Here is a 13,054-nt window from a genome sequence, read left to right as displayed (position 1 = left end):
CATGTTCTAGTGAGGGGAATAGGGAGAGTTGAACAAATGGCTACAGGGATGGTGCTGGAGGTTTCCAGATACTTGGATATTGGGCTCATTCAGGGTAGGTGGAGCCTCTACAAGTGGCATGGTAGAGATCTGACCAAGTGGTACCCATATCCTGATCAGGGGAAATTGGATAATGCTTTTCAGGAAGATTTAAAACTAATTCAGCAGGGGATAGAAACCCAAATTCTCACTGGTGCACAGAAAGTTCAGTGGTGAGGTCAGAAATAAGGTTGAGGCTGTGTGTTTGAAGTGTGGAAGGTGGTTTGAATTGTGCCTACTTCAATGTCAGGAACATCTTGACCTGGCAGCATGGTTGGGTACCTGGGACTAAGATGTTGTGACTATTTTAGAGACATGGAGAGTGGGTTGTTGCAGGTTCTGGAATTTTAGACATTCAATAAAAACAGGAAAGGTGGTAAAAGAGGGGGGAAGCATGGCATTGTCAGTGACTAGCAGTAGTACAGAGGCAGAAGGGACATTGGAGGACTTTTCTACTGAGTAGTATGGGCTGAAGTTAGAAACAGGAAAGAGGTCACCCTGTTGAGAGAGTTTCCCATAGACCTCCGAATAGTCCCGGGAGATGCAACAAGGATTCTGGATAGGAGCAAGAGTAACAGTTAAGCCAGATACACCTGTACAAACAGTAGGTATAAACATCTGTTTCCCACTTTTACAGAAACAAACCCCAATTAAAAGGGCTTAGTGATAAGATGCTGTGAGGGAAAGGTACAGACGGAGGTGGTAGATAGTGATGAAGAAAGAATATGCCTAACAATGACCTACAGTGGTATGAGGTCAAACAGCCATGAGGCCAGAAATAATTATTTTGTCACAGATAAGGCAAGAGATAAACAGGAGTAATGGGGCTAGTCTTAGGGAAGTGGAGGATGTAACCAGGGGAGGTGCAGTGTAAAACAAAAGAAACCAAGTTTTATAAATATTGTGTATGAATTGAATTTGGTGTGTATGTCCTCTGGACATCACACCCACTTGCAAGTGTGAAATAAATGACACTGTTTCAGACCTCGTCTCAGACTGAAATTATTGAAGAGAGTGAGCTTTGTTTCTCAAAGTTAATACAAAAACTAAACTACACCAGATTTTAGACCAACGATTACACTAGGTGTGAACATCACTGTTTCATGTTTTGATTATACAGCAAAGAGACAACTGGGTTATTTCCCTATCTGCAGAAAGAGCGTCCCTTTCTCGCCCATTCAATCCCGTATGCACCCTTTATCTAATAAAGAATCGCGGGTTATTTCCTCAAACCCAGGATGATTTGTTGCTCAACTCCCGAACCCCAGACACGGCCATTCGGGGTGGGCTCCTCTCCGGGAGGAGGCTGGGCTCCTTACCTGGGCTGTCTCTCAGGTTGTAGAAACAGGATTGCCCACTGAGACTCGGGGACTGAAAGCAGCAGCCCTGCTTGATGCACTCAGTGCTGTTGATAGTGGCCAGGCCACACGGCAGCCTCCAGCCCGGCTCCGGAGGACACACAGCAGAGACCAAGAAGGGCCGAGCGGCCCAAAGGTACAGACACCAAACCAACCAATGTCCCATCGCGCTGCCTGAATCTGTGCCCGCCCCTGAGCACCAACCCGCTTTATAGCCGCTAATTGGTGAGGAAACCAATCGCAGTGCAGCAGCTCCCTGCCCCACGGGGGGTTCCCCATCCCAATAAATCGATTCTTTCTGTCCCGGTTATTGCAATCTGTGAGTGGCCTGGGAACATACGGCTTATTAAACAATTCATGAGGCACCGTGACTCAATGGTTAGTCCTGTAGCCTCATAGCCGAAGGTACTGGGGTTCGATTCCAGCCTCGGCTGTGTGGAGTTTACATATTCTCCCATCTCTGGGTGGGCTTTCTCCAAAGATGTGCAGGTTAGGTAAATGCGACATGTGAAATTGCCCATATGTTCAGGGATGTCTAGGTTAGGTACATTAGTTAGGGTAGTGAACTTGTTGGGCCTGTTCCCACACTATGTGGGTTGTGTGATTTGATTTGCTCATTCGTTTAGGCAAACCGTTCCTACTACTCTTTAAACTTGATATTTCAGATAATGCATAATTTAATTCAGGTTTTCAACACCAGGTCTATCAATTTGAACTTCACCTGTGGACAGCGAAAGGCAAATTAAAGATGGGGGAAACAGGTCGATTGGGAGGGTCCCTCTTCAGAATTTGTCCTTTGGTATCGAGCTAACGTTTCCCCATGCTACTCTCCCACCAGGGTCACTCAGATCGTGACCTCATGACAGCCTTGGTTCAAACATGGATAAAAGAGCTGAATTCCAGAGGGAAGGGGAGAGGGACGGCTCTCGAAAATAAGGCTGCTTTTGACTGAGTGAGGGAGCACTCACTCAGTCTCAGGGACAAATGGACGGAATCACTGACTCAAGTTCTGGGAAAGATGGTCCGCTCTCTGGTCCTTGATAAAGGGTTACAGAGAGAAGGCAAAAGAATGGAGCACATATTAGCTACAATCGAATGGTGAAGCAGATCGATGGGCTAAATGGCCTGATTTTGCTTCTATCCATTATGGTTTTACGAATCTATCAACCCCTCCTTGGGAAGGATATATCAGCAAGTTTTTTTTCCTGGACAGTGCAAATTTTCTATGCTCACCGTTTCCACAGATTGCTTTATCCTCTGGAATGATGGTACTTCACACTGGAAACATGATGCTTTATTCTAGTCAAGACTCTGCTTTTCAGGTTCACACGTCAGCTTTGAATTTTCATGTGGGAGTTTATCCCTGATTTTTCTTTGTACACTGTGATGTTACTGGTGAGTCTGTAACACTAATCCATATGTTTCTCAAACGTTTCATGTCTTACACATGAAGAACAAAAGACCTAAGGGTACAAGTAGACTAGTCAGTCTGTAACGGCTAATCTATATCCTCAACCCCACTTTCCTGCCTTTCCCCATCATTTACAGATTAAACATCTGTCTCCCTCCATTGAACAACCTGATCTCAATAGCCCTTGACAGGGAAGAAATTTTGTGGTAAGGATAAATTATACAAGAGGGACAGGTCGCACCTTAATAGGTGGGAGACCATGATTCTGGCAGGCAGATCTGCCACTGCAACACAGGTAGTGGGGGGGGAGATAAATTGGAAATTCAAGAAGGAAGTTAAAGGGAATGTGAGAATAAGAGAAGACAACAGAACCAATGGAGTAGAAGACTCAAGAAGGGATCCTATAGTATGGTCAAGTGAAACAGGGATTGAAAGGAAGAGTGTGGGCAGTAACAAATTTAAAATGTTATATATGAATGCATGAAGCATAAGAAATAAGGTGGTTGAGCTTGAGGCTCAATTGGAAATTGGCAGGCACAATGTTGCGAGGATAACTAAGACGTGGCTTCAAGTGGACAGGGCCTGGGAAATAAATATTCAAGGCTATACGTGCTATCAAGAGGACAGACTGACGGGCCGAAGGGGTGGAGTGGCCCATTTGGTGAGGAATGATATTCAGTCCCTTGCAAAGGGGGATATAGAATCAGGAGATGTAGAGTCAGTATGGATAGAGCTGAGAAATTCGAAGGGTAGAAAAACCCTTATCTACAAGCCCCCAAATAGTAGTCTAGATGTAGAGTGTAAGTTGAATAAGGAGTTGAAATTGGCCTGTTGCAAAGGTATTACTACAGTTGTTATGGGGGATTTCAACATGCAGGTAGACTAGGAGAATCAGGATGGTACTGGACCCCAAGGAAGGGAGTTTGTGGAGTGCCTCCAAGATGGATTCTTAGAACAGCTTGTACTGGAGCCTACCAGGGAGAAAGCAATTCTGGATCTGGTGTTGTGCAACGAACCGGATTTGATCAGGGACCTTGAAGTAAAGGAGCCATTGGGAGGTAGTGACCATAATATGAGAAGTCTTAATCTGCAATTTGAGAGGGAGAAGGGAGAATCGGAAGGGTCAGTATTGCAGTTGAACAAAGGGAACTATGGAGCTGTGAGGGAGGAGCTGGCCAAAGATCAATGGTTCAATACCTTAGCAAGGATGGCAGTGGAACAACAATGGCAGGTATTTCAGGGTATAATGCAGAAGGTACAGGATCAGTTCATTCCAAAGAGGAAGAAAGACCCTATGGGGAGGTAGGGACGGCCATGGTTGACGAGGGAAGTTAAGGACTGTCTAAAGATAAAAGAGAAGAAGAATAACATAGCAAAGGTGAGCGGGAAGCTGGAGGACTGGGAAACCTTTAAAAAGCAACAGAGGATAACTAAAAAGGCAATACATGGAGAAAAAATGAGGTATGAAGGCAAACTGGCCAGAAATATAAAGGAGGATAGTAAAAGCTGTTTAAGGTATGTGAAAAGAAAACAATATTTAAGACTAAAATTGGGCCCTTGAAGACAGAAACAGGTGAATTTATTATGGGGAACAGGAAATGGCAGAAGAGTTGAATAGGTACTTTGGATCTGTCTTCACTGGGGAAGACACAAGCAATCTCCCAGATGTAATTGTGGCTGAAGGACCTAGGGTAATGGATGAACTGAAGAGAATTTATATTAGGCAGGAAGTAGTGTTGGATAGACTGTTAGGTCTGAAGGCTGATAAGTCCCTGGGACCTGATGGTCGACATCCCAGGGTAATTAAAGAAGTGGCTTGAGAAATTGTGGATGCATTTTCCAATGTTCTATAGATTCAGGATCAGTTCCTGCAGATTGGAGGGTGGCTAGTGTTGTCCCACTTTTCAAGAAAGGAGAGAGAAAACAGGGAATTATAGACCTGTTAGCCTGATGTCAGTGGTGGAAAAGATCCTGTAGCCAATTATAAAAGATGAAATTACAACTCATTTGGAACCCAGTAACAGGATATGTCAGAGTCAACATGGATTTACGAAGGGGAAATCGTGCTTGACTAATCTTCTGGAATTTTTTGAGGATGTAACGATGAAGATGGACAAAGGAGAGCCAGTGGATGTAGTGTACCTGAACTTTCAGAAAGCCTTTGATAAAGTCCCACATGGGTGATGAGTAAGGCTAATAGGATAAAATTAGGGCACATGGTATTGGGGGCAAAATACTGACTTGGATGGAAAATTGGCTGGCTGACAGGAAGCAAAGAGTAGCGATAACTGGGTCCCTTTTGGAATGGCAGGCGGTGAGCAGTGGGGTACCACAAGGATCGGTGCTGACCGCAGCTGTTTACAATATATATTAATGATATAGATGAAGGCACGAAAAGTATTGTTTGCAAAATAGCTGATGACACAAAGCTGGGTGGCACGGTGAAATGTGAGAAGGATGTTATGAGAATACAAGGTGACTTGGACAGGCTAGGTGAGTGGACAGATACATGGCAGATGCAGTTTAATGTAGATAAGTGTGTGGTAATCCTCTTTGGTGGCAAGAACAGGAAGACAGATTACTATCTAAATGGAGTCAAGTTAGTTAAAGGGGAAGTACAATGAGATCTAGGTGTTCTTGTACATCAGTCAATGAAAGCAAGCATGTAGGTACAGCAGGCAGTGAAGAAAACTTATGGAATGCTGGCCTTCAGAACAAGAGGAATTGGGTATAGGAGCAAAGATATCCTTCTGCAGATGTACAGGGCCCTTGTGAGACTGCACCTGGAGTATTATGTGCAGTTTTGGTCTCCAGATTTGAGAAAGGGCATTCTGGCTATTGAGGGAGTGCAGGGTGGGTTGAAAATATGTTGCTGGAAAAGCGCAGCAGGTCAGGCAGCATCCAAGGAGCAGGAGAATCGACGTTTCAGGCATGAGCCCTTCTTCAGGAATCCCGAAACTTCGATTCTCCTGCTCCTTGGATGCTGCCTGACCTGCTGAGCTTTTCCAGCAACACATTTTCAGCTCTGATCTCCAGCATCTGCAGTCCTCACTTTCTCCTGCAGGATAGGTTCACAAGGTCAATTCCCGGAATGGCAGGACTATCATATGTTGAAAGATTGGAGTGACTGGGCTTGTATACACTTGAGTTTAGAAGGATAAGAGGGGATCTGATTGAGACGTAGAAGATTATTAAAGGATTGGACACTCTGGAGGCAGGAAACATGTTTCTGCTGATGGGTGGGTCCAGAACCAGAGGACACAGTTTAAAAATAAGGCGTAGGCCATTTAGAGCAGAGTTGAGGAGAAACTTCTTCACCCAGAGAGTGGTGTATATATGGAAAGCTCTGCCACAGGAATCGAGGGTTATTGGGCTAAGGCAAGGATACTGTTTGTGAATGGTCAGCCATGATCATAATGAATGGTGGTGCTGGCTCGAAGGGCTGAATGGCCTACTCCTGCACCTATTGTCATAAATTCTCCTTCATCTGCCTTACATATTTGACCACTCTTCTTCTGAGAATGTGGCTTCTGGCTTTAGAATCTCTCAGGGAAACAATCTTTCCACACATCTTTCCTGAAGAAGGGCTGATGCCCGAAACGTCAATTCTCCTGTTCCTTGGATGCTGCCTGACCTGCTGCGCTTTTCCAGCAACACATTTTCAGCTCTGATCTCCAGCATCTGCAGTCCTCACTTTCTCCTCGAATCTTTCCATACATGCCTTGTCAGACTCCCCCCAAAACATTTTATGTTTGGTTCAACAAAGTCACCCCCCATTCTTAATTCTAGTGAACAGCATATTTCTCCAAACAAGGACAAAGAATTCAAAACAGTTGAAAAGTCATGCACTGAAGAGGGTTTACTTATTACTTCAATGATACATCACCCTTAAGCCCTTCCAGTTTAAGTGTGATTCACAAGTTGGGACTAATCTGTCTAAAGACAAAAATAAATTCATTCATCAAGGATGTGAACATCACAGAACAAGAGGCCAAGCTTGTGTTCATACTTTACTGCAAGTCAAGGTGAGATAGGGAAAGCTGAGTGACACACAGTCTTCAAGATCAAAGGATGACATACTTGCATCTGAAAGCATTAATATTGATCAAATGCTGCAGCTGACAATGACAATTGGCATAGAGTCTAACTAAGGATGGTGAAGAATCGAATCCAATTCCTCCTATCAGTGTCTAATGTAGATCAAATCATTGTCATGTATAAGTGGTTACAAAGATTTAATAAAAAATAATCTTGCTAATGACAGTTCTCTCTTCTAATTAGATCAGAGGTAGCCATTCTCATTACACTTGGTTACTTGAGTCTTGGAAAGGATTGGTAATGGTGAAGCCAATGACAGATGATGGAGAGCAACAGAGACAATGTCATTTTTAAAATCAGAACAATCCACACTCTGAAGGAATGTGAGGCATTATAGTTACTCAAACAGTTTGATTGTCAGTCATTAGTGATTGTCATTAAATGAGCACTTACACTTAATGACGAAATGTCATTCCAGGAAGTGCATTTAGCGTACAAATGGGGAAATTTCAGTCAAATCACAAGGAGACTACGGACAAACTACTGTTTCAGCATAAAATGGCAGGGGTCACAAATTAGCAATTGGTGATTTGCAAATCAAGCCTATGTGTTACTGCAAGCTGCTTTATTTTTTAACATCAATAACATTCATTCTACACACTGCCAAGTTTCTCTAGCACCAAGCCATGAACATGCACCCTTCATAATCTCCAGGCCAGTGAGGACAGCAGCCAAATGGTTGGTTGGAAAGTATGCATTCCTGAGCCCCCAATGGTCAAGAACCTCTTACTTAAAACGCATTTGGACACATATCGAGGACACCTTATGGCCTTTTCTACTTTTTCATTCCCACATTCATTTTGCAAGTGACATAAGATGATACCTTCTGTTTTTGTATTGACAAATTGGTTGTTTGGTCTCACTCTGAAGCAGAATTAGAATTTTTCATCAACGTTCTCAATTATTAACATCCACTGGACTTAAAGCCACACCACAAAGAAAACATTCATTTCCAAGACACCATACTATTTACAATTGCTACAAGATAATGCTGTTTTCCCACTTCCTGTTATTTTTTTTGATGCAGGAATGGTACCTGGGGATGCACCAACAGTGTGCCACTTTTCTGCTCAACTCAACTGCAGAGCGTGGTCCTGAAGCAGCAGGTTATTGTAAGCTGAGTCCTCACCACAGCTCATCTTGGTGTAAGAACCATCAGGTAGATTTGCTGCCACCACCCTCTTTCCTGGGAGTGACCTACATAGCCAACTTGGTCTCTGTGCTGGAGGGCATAGTCCTGGCATCAAATGAGAAGACAATCTCATCTCAAACACTGTTTTTCCCTCTCTACCTGCTACAGACCCAGTCTAGCAGTGATAACCTTTAGGACTCGATCAGTAACGCTGATCCTCTCCTTCTTCCTTCCCACCTGCCGACTCCACCCTCCTTTCTGACCTATCACCTTCTCCCTCAACTTCATCTACCTTTCTCATCCTCAGCTACCTTCCCCCAGCCCCACCCTCCTCCTCCTGATATTGCTCACTCAGAGTACATTGTATACCTGTGCCAACATCACTGATTTTTCCCAAATGGTGTCGAAGACAGAAGAATGTGATTTCAGCAGCCTCGGTGTGGGGCACAGTACATGGTAATCAGTAGGAGGTTCCTTGCTCATGTTTGACTTGATGCCCTGAGACTTTGTGGGACCTGGAGTCAATGCAGAGGAATCCCAGGATAGCTTCCTCCTGACTCTATGCCATTGTGTTGCCACCGTTGCTAGGCCTGTTCTGCCAGCAAGACAAGATGTACCCAGTAATGTCCAGAACATTGTAAGGTATGATTCCAAGAGTATATCAGGCTGTTACTTGACTATGAGACAACTCTCCCACTGTTGACACTAGCCCTGAGATAAGGAAGACTTTGCAGGTTTAAATGGGTTGAGTTTATAATTTAGTTCCAATTTCCAGTATCTACATTGTGTTTTTTTGCAGAGTTTATCTGGTGTCATTTCTAGTGTCACATTATTATCAAGTGGACTGTTCAGTTTCATTTTGATACCTCAGTGGTTTGAAACAACCGAATGACTTACTCAGTCACATGGCCCCAAGCCAAGAACTATCCCCTAGTTATCAAATTTCAATTAAAGATCCTGTGAGCCACAAATCCCATAAAATAATGGAGAACAAAGGACTCTGTTTCATTGAGTACTGATTCATCAGATTGGATTGTGTCACAACTACAGAATCAATCTGCAAAAACATAGGATTATGAAGCCACCTATTCACCCACCAACCCGGTGGCACAGTGGTTAGTACCGCTGCCTCACAGTGCTAGAGACCTGTGTTCAATTCCTACCTCAGCCGACTGACTGTGTGGAGTTTGCACATTCTCCCAGTGTCTGTGTGGGTCTCTTACCACGGTCCAAAAATATGCAGGTGAGGTGAATTGGCTATGTTAAATTGTTAGGTGTAGGGGAATGGACCTGGGTGGTTTGCAGGTCAGTGTGGGCTTGTTAGGCCGAAGGGCCTGTTTCCACACTGTAAGTAATCTAATGTAAAACAAAACATTCCCTATAGCAGTCAACTGTCCATTCTGAACAATTCAGAGACTAATGCAGATTTTTTTTTGGAAGATCACCTACTTGAATTTAATTACTTGTTTTATTACTAGCTCTCACATTGAGTTATTAATAAACTTAATTCACAAAAATCTATTTAAATGGACACCTTTTAAAAAGAAATGTTCATTTTGTTTTAGAGAGAAACGTAGCCATGAGGGAAGGGCTTTTCTTTTTAAAAACGAATAATGTTGTACTCAACTCAGCAGAATAGATGAGTAGATAAAGGAAGCCAGTTTTTCCCCTCTTCATGTAGAGGGTTAATAATTTTGGAACAGCCTGGCTGTCAATGTCCTTAGTTGGGAACTTCACCGGTGGGTCTGATCATAACAGGCAGCTTCTTATTTGGCAAAGGTTCAAAGTGGAATGATCAGAATTTCTCCTTTGCCTGTATTGAGCAAGGCCTGTTATGTAAGTGAATCATTCTGCAAGCCTAATTAAATCTTAAATTGGTTTGCCTCTTATAGCACAGTCAGGATTTATTAAATATTGTCCAAAAGCAGAACTATCTCATGGCAAATATGACTTTAAGATGTACAAGCAAATGCTGATTGTGGTGGTACCTTTTTCAACCAATGCCTGTTACAGTCAAAGGGATAAGCTATTTACCAATTTGACATGTATAATTTGATACAATTATGGTTCACAACGAGATATTGCTAACCCGATATGGAAGATAGGAAAAAAATTGTGGCTAGAAGAGCTGCTTTTTTTTAGGTATTCTAGGACAGAGATGTACAGCATGGAAACAGACCCTTCGGTCCAACGCATCCATGCCAACCAGATATCCCAATCAAGTCCCACTTGCCAGCACCAGGCCCATATCCCTCCAAACCCTTGCTATTCATATACCCATCCAAATGCCTTTTAAATGCTGAAGTTGTACCAGTCTCCACCCCTCCCTTTGGCGTGTGCGTTCGTCTTTCCCCTCTCATCCTAAACCATGCCCTCTAGTTCTGGACTCCCCCACCCCAGGGAAAAGACTTTGTCTATTTATCCCTCAATTTTGTAAACCACTATAAAGGTCACCCCTCAGCCTCTAATGCTCCAGGGAAAACAGCCCAGCCCTATAGCTCAACTCCTCCAACCCTGGCAACATCCTTGTAAATCTTTTCTGAACCCTTTCAAGTTTCACAACATCTTTCTGATCGGAAGGAGACCAGAATTGCACACAATATTCCAAAAGTGGCCTAACCAATGTCCTGAACAGCTGCAACATGACCTCCCAACTTGAATACTCAATACTCTGACCAATGAAGGAAAGCATACCAAATGCCTTCTTCACTGTCCTATCTACCTGTGACTCCACTTTCAAAGAGCTATGAACCTGCACTCCAAGGTCTCTTTGTTCAGCAACACTCCTTAGGACCTTACCATTAAGTGTATAAGTCCTGCTAAGATTTGCTTTCCCAAAAGGCAGCACCTTGCATTTATCTGAATTAAACTCCATCTGCCACTTCTCAGCCCATTGGCTGATCTGGTCAAGATCCTGTTGTAATCCAAGGTAACCTTCTTCACTGCTGTCGCAAAGCCACTCGCTGATGGACATTGATAATTCTCAGGAAGAAAGGGCGGACTGGTGATGCTGGAGATCAGAGTTGAAGAGTGTAGTACTGGAAAAGCACATCAGAGGAGCAGGAGAGTCAATGTTTCAAGCACAAACTCTTCATCAGGAATGAGGGAGTGGCCCAAACAGGCTGAGAGATAAATGGGAGGAGGGTGGCGTCGGGGGTGGGGCAGAGGTAACTAAGGATGTGATAGGTAGATGAAGTTAGGGGAGAAGGAGATAGGTTGGAGAGGAGGGTGGAGCAGACAGGTGGGATAGGTCAAGAGGGCAGTGTTAAGGGAATGAGAAAACTAGTGAAATCCACATTAAATCAGAGGATCCCAAGATGGAAGATAGGCATTCTTCCCCCACGCTTTGGCAGTGGAGGTGGCCCTGGGCCTGCATGTCCTTGGCAGAGTGGAAGGGGGAATTAAAGTGTTCAGCTACAGGCTGGCAGGACAACGAGCCACACACACATGAACCAACCCCACTGGCCTGTGGCTGAACACTAACTTCCACTTTTTGTGTCATCTGCAAGCTTACGAACCAAGTCTTATGCTCACATCTAAATCATTTACGTCAATGACGAAAAGTGGAGGATTCAGCATTGATCCTTGTGGCACTCTACTGGGCACAGGCCCCCAGTCTAAAAACAACCCTCCACCACCCTCCTTGGTCTTCTACCTTTGAGCCAGTTCTACATCCAAATGGCGTTGGGAGAGTTCCTCAGCTTCTATGAGGAATTACTGTTGCATTGTTTTGAAACTTTAATGAAAAGGAGAAACACATCAGGGGTTTACACGAGAGGAATTCAGACAAAAAGATCATAACCACATGGTCAGAGACAGTAACTGACAGCAGTGAATCTCCATAGTTACTGCCTTTGCAGTTGGAGTTCAATATCTCTGGACATCCCGAGTGCATCTAGGAAAAATAAAACAGTGACATTAACTGCTGACCTTGGAGGAACAGAAATTCCTAGTTGAAGTGTAACCTTGCTGCAGGTCTACAGTAGTAGACAGGGGGGTCTTGATTATATGTTGAGATCTATCTATTGATTAAGTTTTAAAAATCAAAACTATAAGTACTAAGTTAACTTGGAACAGTGATTTTTTTTTAAAAAAAAGAGTAATATGCTGCTATTTCAGTCTAGCTTGTGAGCAAAGTACAGGGATGTGCTCTTCCTGTAAGATGGGAGATTAGGGAGAGAGAGTTCCCACATGACTGATTATGTCTGCAGGATGTGCCTTGGGTTGCAAAGGCTCTGATCCCATGGATTTGCAGTTAAGGGCATGAGGAATTTACACAAGCTAGGGATTGATGGATGGCAGTTTATAGGAAGGGAGAAAAGCCACAGATCAGTCAGGTAGCTGGGTTACACCAGGAAAGGTAGTAAGGGGAGACAGGTGATCCCAACCTCAAGTACATTTTCTGAAACAATATAAAAAAGGGGGTGGTGGGACTCTGGAATGTTGCATGAACAGCCAGGTTTCTGGTATCAAGATTGGCTTGAATGCAATGAAGGGTACATCAGGTTCCAAGCGATTGATTATTACAGGGGACTCGAGTCAGAGGTGCAGAGAGGTTTCTGCAGCCAGGTAGAGAGATGTCAGAATGTTGTGTTGCACCCCTGGTACCAGAGAGGGTGCAAAATATTCTCAAAGGAAGAGGGTCCAGCAGGAGGTCGGTAATATTGGATTACTCCTGGTGCTACAAGCTAGTGAGGGTAGGAATATTAGAATAAAGCAAATAAATGCTGACTGAGGAGTGGTGCAGTGTAAGTGTTTTTTTTGGATTACTGGAAATTCAGGGTGGAAGTGACCTGTGTAAGGAGACGAAGGAGGGCTTAAAAACCCAGGATATGTATGTTAGATAGAGGTGAGTTACTGAGTGGTGCATGGACCACTTCCAACAGTATTCTGATGGTAAGGTGGAGCAGAAAGCAATAGCGAGCACTTTGCAAGGGGCAATGAAGCCCAAGTGACTTCATTTTACACAAGACTGCA

The sequence above is a fragment of the Chiloscyllium punctatum genome, chromosome 24 (assembly GCF_047496795.1).
Source record: "Chiloscyllium punctatum isolate Juve2018m chromosome 24, sChiPun1.3, whole genome shotgun sequence".
Taxonomy (NCBI): domain Eukaryota; kingdom Metazoa; phylum Chordata; class Chondrichthyes; order Orectolobiformes; family Hemiscylliidae; genus Chiloscyllium; species Chiloscyllium punctatum.
The sequence above is the reverse complement of the archived record's forward strand: the minus strand, read 5'-3'. Positions refer to the sequence as shown.